Consider the following 12784-nt stretch of genomic DNA (forward strand, 5'->3'; position numbering starts at 1 on the left):
CTGTTGGTCCAGATTGTCTCATTCCTCAATGGCGATTCGGCGTAGATCCCTCAGATGGGTAGGTGGGTCACCTCGTCCATAAAAAGTCTTTTTCATTCTGTCACAGGCATGTTAGATAGGATTCATGTCTGGAGAACATGCTGGCCACTCTTGTCAAGCAATGTCGTTATCCTTAAGGAAGTCATTCACAAGATGTGGACGATGGAAGCGCGAATTGTCATCCATAAAGACGAATGCCAATATGCTACAGATATGGTTGCACTATCTGTCCTAGGATGGCACTCACGCATCGTACAGCCATTATAGTGCCCTCCATTACCACCAGCGGCGTACGTCGGCCCCACACAATGCCATCCCAAAACAGCAGGGAACCTCAACCTTGCTACACTCGCTGGACAGTGTGTCTAAGGCGTTCAGCCTGATCGGGTTGCCTCCAATCACGTCTCCCACGATTGTCTGGTTGAAGGCATATGCGACACTCAGTGAAGAGAACGCGATGCCAATCCTGAGTGGCCGGCCGCGGTGGCCGTGCGGTTCTGGGCGCTGCAGTCCGGAACCGCGGGACTGCTACGGTCGCAGGTTCGAATCCTGCCTCGGGCATGGATGTGTGTGATGTCCTTAGGTTAGTTAGGTTTAAGTAGTTCCAAGTTCTAGGGGACTGATGACCTAAGATGTTAAGTCCCATAGTGCTCAGAGCCATTTGAACCATTTGAACCAATCCTGAGTGGTCCATCCGGCATACTGTTGGGCCCATCTATACCGCGCTGCATTGTGTCATGGTGGCAAAGACGGACCTCGCTATGGACGTCTGGAGTTAAGTTGCGTATCATGCAGCCTATTGCGCACAGTTTGAATGGTAACACGACGTCCTGTGGTTGCACGAAAAGCATTATTCAACATGGTGGCGTTGCTGTCAGGGTTCCTCCGTGCCGTAATCCGTAGGTAGTGGTCGTCCACTGGATGTCACTGACAGTTCCTGTGTCTGTATCTACCTCCATGCCCGAACAACATCGCTTTGATTCACTCTGAGACGCCTGTTTACTTCCCTTGTTCAGATCAGTTACCTGGCACAAGGTAACAATGCGAACGGGATCTAACCACGGTATTGACCGTCTAGGCACAGTTGAACTTCAGACAATACGATCCGTGTACCTCCTTCCTACGGGAATGAGTGAAACTGATCGGCTGTCGGGTCCCCCCGTCTAATAGGCGCTACTCAAGAATGGATGTTTACATCGTTGGGCTGGTTTAGTGACATCTCTGAACAGTGAAAGGAGTGTTGCTATGATACTATATCCATAGTCAACGTATCTTCAGAAGCTCTGGGAACCGGGATCATGCCAAACTTTTTTGATGTGTGTATTTTCTTTTCCATTCAATTCGGTTAGGGAGAAAGAGCAAATGTTTCGATATGCGTCTGAATGTAGCATAGTTTCTCTCATTTTTACTCTCCCTGTGAGCATAATGTGCGCACAGTTTGCAATACGCTGCTCTTTTGAGCTCGAATCGTGGTCATGTGCCTGGTGCCGGTTGGACCGTCCGTAGCCAGAGCGCTCCGTATTGTTGAAGTATAGGTTGTAGAAAGCAATGGAAACACCGGAGAAACAGCACATTACCATATCTAATACGATGTAGGAAACTTGATGACCTTCAAAACAGCTTTCATATATAGTTTTCAAGGGAATGTTATACCTGCATTCTTGCAAAATAGTGGCAAGTTCAGCAAACGATGACGAAGGTGGACAGCGATCGCGCACTTTTCTCTTCAAAGTAGACCACAAAGCCAGTAATATTGACATATGGTAACTGCAGTGGCCAGGGGAGGTACACCAACTCATACTCATGCTCACAAACCAATCCTGGACGATGCTACGTGACTGGACATGGGCCTGCCTTCTTGGAACACGGCATCGCAGTGGAGAACAGATTCTGGTATGCAGGGATCTCATCAGCCAAAATGTCCGCCCCAGTAGCTGAGTGGTCAGCGTGACGGATTGCCGTCCTCTGGGCCCGGGTTCGATTCCCGGCTGGGTCGGAGATTTTCTCCGCTCAGGGACTGGGTGTTGTGTTGTGTTCATCATCATTTCATCCCCATCCGGCGTGCAGGTCGCCCAATGTGGCGCCGAATGTAATAAGACCTGCGATATGGCGGCCGGACCTGCCCCGCGAGGGGCCTCCCGGCCAATAACGCCAAACGCTCATTTCCATTCCATCAGCCAAAATGACCACTTCATTCTTGCAAACAATGTGATTTTGCAGAGCGCTCTGTCGAGACATCTTCGCTGGTACCGGGCGCGGTTGGGCCAACCTCTCCCCAAGGGAAGTGGAGGGTTCAGCGGCGTTCGCTGCGCACGAGGCGGAGGGTCAATGTGGAGGCTGGCCGTGTGGCATCGCCCGCTCTGCCTGTGAGTGGACATGTGGCCGCTCCTTCAGCAAGGTCTGAGCAGGCACACGGGGGGAGGGGTTTATTAGTTATTGGGAGCTCCAACGTTAGGCGGGTGATGGAGCCCCTTAGGGAAATAACGGAAAGGTCGGGGAAGAAGGCCAGTGTTCACTCTGCTTGCCGGGGGGTCTCATCCGAGATGTGGAGGAGGATCTGCAGCGAATTGACGCATGGTGCAGAGAACGGCAATTGAATCTCAATGTAGACAAGTGTAATGTGCTGAGAATACATAGAAAGATAGATCCCTTACCACTTAGCTACAAAATAGCAGGTCAGCAACTGGAAGCAGTTAATTCCATAAATTATCTGGGAGCATTAAGAGTGATTTAAAATGGAATGATCATATAAAGTTGATCGTTGGTAAAGCAGATGCCAGACTCAGAGTCATTGGAAGAATCCCAAGAAAATGCAATCCGAAAACAAAGGAAGTAGGTTACAGCACGGTTGTTCGGCCAGTGCTTGAATACTGCTCGGCAGTGTGGGATCCGTAGCAGATAGGGTTGATAGAAGAGATAGAGAAGATCCAACGGAGAGCAGCGCTCTTCGTTACAGGATCATTTAGTAATCGCGAAAGCGTTACGGAGATGATAGATAAACTCCAGTGGAAGACTCTGCAGGACAGACGCTCAGTAGCTCGGTACGGGCTTTTGTTGAAGTTTCGAGAACATACCTTCACCGAAGAGTCAAGCAGTATATTGCTCCATCCTACGTATGTCTCTCGATGAGACCATGAGGATAAAATAAGAGAGATTAGAGCCCACACAGAAACATACCGACAATCCTTCTTTTCACGAACAATACGAGACTGGAATAGAAGGGAGAACCGATAGAAGTACTCAATGTACCCTCCGCCACACACCGTCAGGTGGCTTGGGAAGTATGGATGTAGATGTAGATGTAGAACCATAGGCCCCATGGAGTACGACGAAATGGCTGCCCAAATTATCACTGAAGACCCGGCATGTTTCTGTTTTGGAACATAAACTTGGCCATAAGCTGGAAACTGTGAAACAAGACTCATACGACCACATAATTTCCTTCCATTGCTCCATATTCTATCTTTTATGACTTTGGCACCAAGTTTTCCTCTTATGTGCATTTGCATCAACCGACGAGTGATTCTGCATTCCCTTCTTACAGAGCTTGTAGAGCTCATCACAGTTCTCTCCTATGAGCGTCCGTTACGATCACTGAATACGCAATGTCGTCTACGTTGTGACTTAGCGGATTCTGTTTCTTCCGCTTTCCCTGTATGCGGTATATCTCTTCGACACGGTTCCTCTTGGAACACCAAAAATTTGGTCTTCTTAAAAGAAGCACCCACCACTATAGGACCAAAAATTTCCCCAAGTTCAAATGCACTTAACTCTGACGTCATGTTCGCACAACTACACAAAAAACTGTTCCGTCCACGACTAACACATGCAAAATATTTAGGACATTGCGCAGATGCCCTAATTACAATAGTGCAACCTGCACGCTTCGCTAGTATCTATCTGCATTTACATTCAAGCATGTATTTCCCGCGGTGTTTCCACATTTTTGCCAACCTTTGTTCGTCATGAAAGTTAATTTGCGAAATGGATTTTTCTTTACTGGCCCTCTTACATAAATAATGGATGCGGAGCGTATTATCATCATTTGATAACATTAGGCAGAAACGTTTACTGATTACTATTTCAATGAGGAAGGAAGCCGAACTAATGTCCCCTTTCTTAGTAACATGAGATTTACGTTGCAATGTCACTGAAATCAAAAAAATCTTTGGGGCATGGATCTGAAATAATCATTGGTGATTTGCAGAAGAGAACGGATGGAGAGGGACCGTTGATTAACTGGCTTATGCTCGCGTTCTTAAATTACAGACGTAACTGCATCGACTAGGCTGTGCGTATTGGATACCTACGCTAATGTGATTAAGCATGTGTTACTGGCAATTGTCTGAGCAAGAACCTGCGTTGGCTACAAAACTAAATACTGTCACGAAAAAGGCATGTTACATCTCATGTAATCAACCTTTTATAACTTCATAAAGAAATTAGAAAAACTCGCGTTTTAACGCCTAAGTATCTGAAAAGGCCCCCCCCCCCCCCCCATGAACCATGGACCTTGCCGTTGGTGGGGAGGCTAGCGTGCCTCAGCGATACAGATAGCCGTACTGTAGGTGCAACCACAACGGAGGGGTATCTGTTGAGAGGCCAGACAAACGTGTGGTTCCTGAAGAGGGCAGCAGCCTTTTCAGTAGTTGCAGGGGCAACAGTCTGGATGATTGACTGATCTGGCCTTGTAACAATAACCAAAACGGCCTTGCTGTGCTGGTACTGCGAACGGCTGAAAGCAAGGGGAAGCTACAGCCGTAATTTTTCCCGAGGGCATGCAGCTTTACTGTATGATTAAGTGATGATGGCGTCCTCTTGGGTAAAATATTCCGGAGGTAAAAGAGTCCCCCATTCGGATCTCCGGGCGAGGACTACTCAAGAGGATGTCGTTATCAGGAGAAAGAAAACTGGCATTCTACGGATCGGAGCGTGGAATGTCAGATCCCTTAACCGGGCAGGTAGGTTAGAAAATTTAAAAAGGGAAATGGATAGGTTAAAGTTAGATATAGAGGGAATTAGTGAAGTTCGGTGGCAGGAGGAACAAGACCTCTGGTCAGGTGACTACAGGGTTATAAACACAAAATCAAATATGGGTAATGCAGGAGTAGGTTTAATAATGAATAGGAAAATAGGAATGCGGGTAAGGTACTACAAACAGCATAGTGAACGCATTATTGTGGCCAAGATAGATACGAAGCCCACACCTACTACAGTAGTAAAAGTTTATATGCCAACTAGCTCTGCAGATGACGAAGAAATTGAAGAAATGTATGATGAAATGAAAGAAATTATTCAGATTGTGAAGGGAGACGAAAGTTTAATAGTCATGGGTGGTTGGAATTCGAGTGTAGGAAAAGGGAGAGAAGGAAACGTAGTAGGTGAATATGGATTTGGGGGAAGAAATGAAAGAGGAAGCCGTCTGGTAGATTTTTGCACAGAGCATAACTTAATAATAGCTAATACTTGGTTCAAGAATCATAAAAGAAGGTTGTATACATGGAAGAACCCTGGAGATACTAAAGGGTATCAGATAGATTATACAGGGCTATTACAAATGATTGAAGCGATTTCATAAATTCACTGTAGCTCCATTCATTGACATATGGTCACGACACACTACAGATACGTAGAAAAACTCATAAAGTTTTGTTCGGCTGAAGCCGCACTTCAGGTTTCTGCCGCCAGAGCGCTCGAGAGCGCAGTGAGACAAAATGGCGACAGGAGCCGAGAAAGCGTACGTCGTGTTTGATATGCACTCACATCAGTCAGTCATAACAGTGCAACGACACTTCAGGACGAAGTACAACAAAGATACACCAACTGCTAACTCCATTCGGCGATGGTATGCGCAGTTTAAAGCTTCTGGATGCCTCTGTAAGGGGAATTCAACGGGTCGTTCAGCAGTGAGCGAAGAAAGGGTTGAACGCGTCCGGGCAAGTTTCACGCGTAGCCCGTGGAAGTCGGCGAATAAAGCAAGCAGGGAGCTAAACGTACCACAGCCGACGGTTTGGAAAATCTTACGGAAAAGGCTAAAGCAGAAGCCTTACCGTTTACAATTGCTACAAGCCCTGAAACCCGATGACAAAGTCAAACGCTTTGAATTTTCGGCGCGGTTGCAACAGCTCATGGAAGAGGATGCGTTCAGTGCAAAACTTGTTTTCAGTGATGAAGCAACATTTTTTCTTAATGGTGAAGTGAACAGACACAATGTGCGAATATGGGCGGTAGAGAATCCGGACGCATTCGTGCAGCAAATTTGCAATTCACCAAAAGTTAACGTGTTTTGTGCAATCTCACGGTTTAAAGTTTACGGCCCCTTTTTCTTCTGCGAAAAAAACGTTACAGGACACGTGTATCTGGACATGCTGGAAAATTGGCTCATGCAACAACTGGAGACCGACAGCGCCGACTTCATCTTTCAACGGGATGGTGCTCCACTGCACTTCCATCATTATGTTCGGCATTTCTTAAACAGGAGATTGGAAAACCGATGGATCGGTCGTGGTGGAGATCATGATCAGCAATTCATGTCATGGCCTCCACACTCTCCCGACTTAACCCCATGTGATTTCTAACTGTGGGGCATGTGAAAGATTCAGTGTTTAAACCTCCTCTACCAAGAAACGTGCCAGAACTGCGAGCTCGCATCCACGATGCTTTCAAACTCATTGATGGGGACATGCTGCGCCGAGTGTGGGAGGAACTTGATTATCGGCTTGATGTCTGGCGAATCACTAAAGGGGCACATATCGAACATTTGTGAATGCCTAAAAAAACTTTTTGAGTTTTTGTATGTGTGTGCAAAGCATTGTGAAAATATCTCAAATAATAAAGTTATTGTTGAGCTGTGAAATCGCTTCAATCATTTGTAATAACCCTGTATAATGGTAAGACAGAGATTTAGGAACCAGGTTTTAAATAGTAAGGGGCAGATGTGGACTCTGACCACAATCTATTGGTTATGACCTGTAGACTAAAACTGAAGAAACTGCAAAAAGGTGGGAATTTAAGGAGATGGAACCTGGATAAACTGAAAGAACCAGAGGTTGTACAGAGTTTCAGGGAGAGCATAAGGGAACAATTGACAGGAATGGGGGAAAGAAATACAGTAGAAGAAGAATGGTTAGCTTTGAGGGATGAAGTAGCGAAGGCAGCAGAGGATCAAGTAGGTAAAAAGACGAGGGCTAGTAGAAATCCTTGGGTAACGGAAGAAATATTGAATTTAATTGATGAAAGGAGAAAATATAAAAATGCAGTAAATGAAGCAGGCAAAAAGGAATACAAATGTCTCAAAAATGAGATCGACAGGAAGTGCAAAATGGCTAAGCAGGGATGGCTAGAGGACAAATGTAAGGATGTAGAGGCCTATCTCACTAAGGGTAAGATAGATACTGCCTACAGGAAAATTAAAGAGACCTTTGGAGATAAGGGAGATCGACTTGTATGAATATCAAGAGCTCAGATGGAAACCCAGTTCTAAGCAAAGAAGGGAAAGCAGAAAGGTGGAAGGAGTATATAGAGGGTCTATACAAGGGCGATGTACTTGAGGACAATATTATGGAAATGGAAGAGGATGTAGATGAAGATGAAATGGGAGATATGATACTGCGTGAAGAGTTTGACAGAGCACTGAAAGACCTGAGTCGAAACAAGGCCCCCGGAGTAGACAACAATCCATTGGAACTACTGACGGCCTTGGGAGAGCCAGTCCTGACAAAACTCTACCATCTGGTGTGCAAGATGTATGAAACAGGCGAAATACCATCAGACTTCAAGAAGAATATAATAATTCCAATCCCAAAGAAAGCAGGTGTTGACAGATGTGAAAATTACAGAAATATCAGTTTAATAAGTCACAGCTGCAAAATACTAACACGAATTCTTTACAGACGAATGGAAAAACTAGTAGAAGCCAACCTCGGGGAAGATCAGTTTGGATTCCGTAGAAACACTGGAACACGTGAGGCAATACTGACCTTACGACTTATCTTAGAAAATAGATTAAGGAAAGGCAAACCTACGTTTCTAGCATTTGTAGACTTAGGGAAAGCTTTTGACAATGTTGACTGGAATACTCTCTTTCAAATTCTAAAGGTGGCAGCGGTAAAATACAGGGAGCGAAAGGCTATTTACAATTTGTACAGAAACAAGATGGCAGTTATAAGAGTCGAGGGACATGAAAGGGAAGCAGTGATTGGGAAGGGAGTAAGACAGGGTTGTAGCCTCTCCCCGATGTTGTTCAATCTGTATATTGAGCAAGCAGTAAAGAAAACAAAAGAAAAATTCGGAGTAGGTATTAAAATTCATGGAGAAGAAATAAAAACGTTGAGGTTCGCCGATGACATTGTAATTCTGTCAGAGACAGCAAAGGACTTGGAAGAGCAGTTGAATGGAATGGACAGTGTCTTGAAAGGAGGATGTAAGATGAACATCAACAAAAGCAAAACAATGATAATGGAATGTAGTCTAATTAAGTCGGGTGATGCTGAGGGAATTAGATTAGGAAATGAGACACTTAAAGTAGTAAAGGTGTTTTGCTATTTGGGGAGCAATATAACTGATGATGGTCGAAGTAGAGAGGATATAAAATGTAGACTGGCAATGGCAAGGAAAGCGTTTCTGAAAAAGAGAAATTTGTTAACATCGAGTATAGATTTAAGTGTCAGGAAGTCATTTCTGAAATTATTTGTATGGAGTGTAGCCATGTATGGAAGTGAAACATGGACGATAAATAGTTTGGACAAGAAGAGAATAGAAGCTTTCGAAATGTGGCGCTACAGAAGAATGCTGAAGATTAGATGGGTAGATCACACAACTAATGAGGAAGTATTGAATAGGATTGGGGAGAAGAGAAGTTTGTGGCACAACTTGACCAGAAGAAGGGATCGGTTGATAGGACATGTTCTGAGGCATCAAGGGGTCACCAAATTAGTATTGGAGGGCAGCGTGGAGGGTAAAAATCGTAGAGGGAGACCAAGAGATGAATACACTAAGCAGATTCAGAAGGATGTAGGTTGCAGTAGGTACTGGGAGATGAAAAAGCTTGCACAGGATAGAGTAGCACGGAGAGCTGCATGAAACCAGTCTCAGGACTGAAGACCACAACAACATCTGAACAGTTGTCAATTACAGTGCCTCTTAGTCTACTGGTACCGGATGTACATAGGAAATGTGTCAAATTAAATAAAAGCATGGAGATCTCTGAAAATAAATTAAAGTAGAATAATACCCACTTTAATAGCAAGCATTGGTGTGGAAAATTACGCAGATGTTTTAGGGATTACAGGCCACTGATGAGTATCACAATGAAAACAACTCTTAATTAAGAAAATTTGCGTAAACGATTACGTCGAGAAACTTACGCATGCCATGAAAGAACCATGTAAATGAGAAAATATCAATATGGTATATTTAAACTACTATTAAACGTTACTTCATCCAATCTCACGCTCGGGCACACCCAACAGAAAGAGAAATTGAATACTGAGCAAAGTTATTAGACCGCGGATTAAACAAAAATGAACAGCTATCATTAATTCAACGAAAAACTTGGAGTATAAAGTACTCAAATGATACTGCTGAAATTAACAAACTCAACTCCGAAAGTGCTTCCGACCGCCAGGAGGCAAGAACAGAAAGACACATCAACATGTTAGCCAAAAATCAGTTGACCAATTACTAGAAGTTTAGATCGAAGCACAAATAAATGGCATAAAATGAAAAATATCTTTGGGAATCTACCACTGCGGGAAATTGTTGAAGCTGAGTGAGTGTAGGAGAATATAAGATGATAAATTTATAGTTGGTATGATGAATGGTTGCTAGCTCTAAGTGTAGAAAATTGTCAGCTAATGCGGATGAGTAGGAAAATCAAAGCCTTGATATTCGGATAGAGGATTAGTGGTGTCATGCTTGACAAAGACACGTCGTTTAAATATCGGGACGTAGCGTTGCAAAGTGATATGAAATGGAACGAGCATGTGCAGATTGTAGTAAGGAAGGTGAATGATCGACTTCGGTTAATCGGGAGAATTTTGGGAAAGAGTGGTTCATGTGTAAAGGAGACCGCATATAGGACTTTGGTGGGACATATTCTTGAGTATAGCTTGTTTGTCATCCGCACCAGGTCGGATTAAAGGAAGACATCAAAGTAATTCAGAGGTGGGCTGCTATACCTGTTGCTGTGAGCTTTGAACAACACTCAGATGTTTGGGGTTTGAAGCTGACTACTGAATGTTTCCACTGCCGACAACATACATTTCCCGTAAGGACCACGAAGAAAAGGTAGGTGAAATTGGAGCTCATACTGTAGTGTCGCGGAATATTGTCTAAGTTTCGTCGCCTATGCCGAGAGCCAGAGGCAGTAAGTTAGCCAAGAGCTAAGAGGATTGCGCATATATCGGAATGTGTCGTCACGCAGGGGCAATGGCCTGGTTACACACAGCAGGCGAAGAGAATTGCTTAGCACGCGGGTTTGTGTTAGACGGAGACTTTCGTAGAGTGCAGGACAGGGGTACAGCGTCAGCTGTACTGCATTTCACAACTTCGCGTAAGTCTGGCGCAACAACACGTAACTCTGTCGCAAGAACACCTAAGGGGCGAGTAAAAGAGATGAATGAGCAGTATAAGTGGAACGAATGCGGTCATTACAAACGAGCATGACGTCAGGACGTCGCTCGTGCTTCCTTTAAATACGCCAGCTTTGATAGCAACAAGGCACTCGCACTCGCAGCTAGACCTGCAGTTAGACGTGTACTGGGTCGCTGCGTAGCGCTCAGCTCGGTGATCGACATGTTAATCTTTATTAAGGAGATTTTGCAGTAAGGGCGGCCCATCCAGCAGCAGACGTGAGGGGACAGTACCAGCTCTGGTACTCTTTGCTGCCGCTGTCAATCATCAACCCAGGATTAGCAGACATCGCGGCAGACTCGCTCGCCGCCAATGCTGACCACATCAGTGAGACGTCGTCGAGATCGTGCGGGGCCTAGGCCCTGTGCATCCGCCGGGTGAGCCGATGACGCTGGGGGACTGCAGCCCGTTCTGCCCGTCCACCGCGGACGAGCCACCAGGTGCCGACAGTGCCGGGGACTCCAACCCTGAGCCATCTAAGCGCAACGGCCCGCTGTCCGCAGCCGAGCCGCCGCCCAGCTGGGTGACGCCAGCCACGCGCGGCCGAAGTAAGGACATCCCTCCGCTACGTCACAGCACGCGGCGCTGTGCTAGCAAGACTGCGCGGCCCAGATCTGGTGTCATCGCTACGAGTCAGCGAGGACTCGGGGAAGGTCGTTGATATCACCAAGCCACATTGTACTCGGCAGGAATAAAGATGTTATGAGTTAATAATGTTTCTTTGGCGTTTCTGACGCTTCTACAGCCATTTCCTAGCATCCTGACTACTGGAGAGGTCACTGCTCGGCCATCCAGTCCACTGTAGGCGACCGGGACCACCGGGGCGCCTACAATACGGCGGCATATAGATAGTCGTTTTTCCCACGTCCTCTTTACGAATTAAATAGGACATGAAATGTCTAGTAGTGATGTAGTGCACCTTTCGCCATGTACCGTGCTGTGGATTGCGGAGTATGTATGCAGATGTAGTTGTGTCTGAATGAACATCCGGTGGGACACGGAAACTTACCGAGCTTGCTCTGGCTGGATCCTACCCAGTTCGACCCAAGAGTCCTAATTTCTTTTATCTTGGCAGAGCTGCCTCCCATTCTAGCACGGGAAAATCCTAATGGTCAGCCGTCCAACGTGACCAGTCGAGTACCAGCTTCAGCGCCACAGAGAAAATAGCCGTCTGAAACACTCCTGCCGGAGAAAAGTCTGACTGACTAAACCAAAGATAGAGTCGTCAGTTGTTACACCAAATACTCATTTGAGACGTGTAGCATGTTATGATGTCAAACAATGGAAAATCGATGCAGGAATGTAACAATATTATGAGAAGAAAAGTTGCCACTCATCATATAGCGAAGATGCTGAGTCGCAGATAGGAACAACAAAATGATTTTCACACTTGAAGATTTCGGCCAATGGCCTTTGTCAACAATAGATACACATACGCACACACACATTCACGCAAACGCAACTTACACGAACGACTACAGTCTCAGGCAACTGAAACCAGCTTCAGTTGCCTGAGACTTGCAGTCGTTTGTGTGAGTTGCGTTTGCGTGAATGTGTGTGTGCGTATGTGTGTCTATTGTTGACGAAGGCCATTGGCCGAAAGCTCCAAGTGTGAAAATCTTTTTGTTATGCCTATCTGCGGCTCAGCATCTCCGCTATGTGATGAGTGGCAACTTTCCTTTTCATAATAATGTTATGATGTCATGTTCTTCCACACTTTATCAGTAAACAGCGGGTAGCGCTAGTGCCTGCATGACAGCTGCTGCGTCAACGTAGAGTGCTATACAAGGGGAGAACTCTAAGACGTTCACATTGTTTATGGTGCAGCTGAAGGAAATATATGATCGGATGAAAGTCTTCATACTAAGTTTGTGGGAAGTCATGAGAGACGTTTTACAGTAAACGTGGGCGATTACATACTTGGTCCTTGCGCATTGCCTGCTCGACTCGAGTGGCCAATTTCCAGAGTGATCTTGGAGATTTACCTGTAGACATTTTTGGAGGACCCCTGGAATTCTGAAGAAGGATGTGGTTTCAGAATGGTGGAGCCCTAGTGTATTTTGCAGAACCAGTCGAAGAGTTATAACTAGTGATTTTGACAACTGGTGGATCA

The sequence above is a fragment of the Schistocerca americana genome, chromosome 6, assembly GCF_021461395.2.
Source record: "Schistocerca americana isolate TAMUIC-IGC-003095 chromosome 6, iqSchAmer2.1, whole genome shotgun sequence".
In the NCBI taxonomy this organism is placed as follows: Eukaryota; Metazoa; Arthropoda; class Insecta; order Orthoptera; family Acrididae; genus Schistocerca; species Schistocerca americana.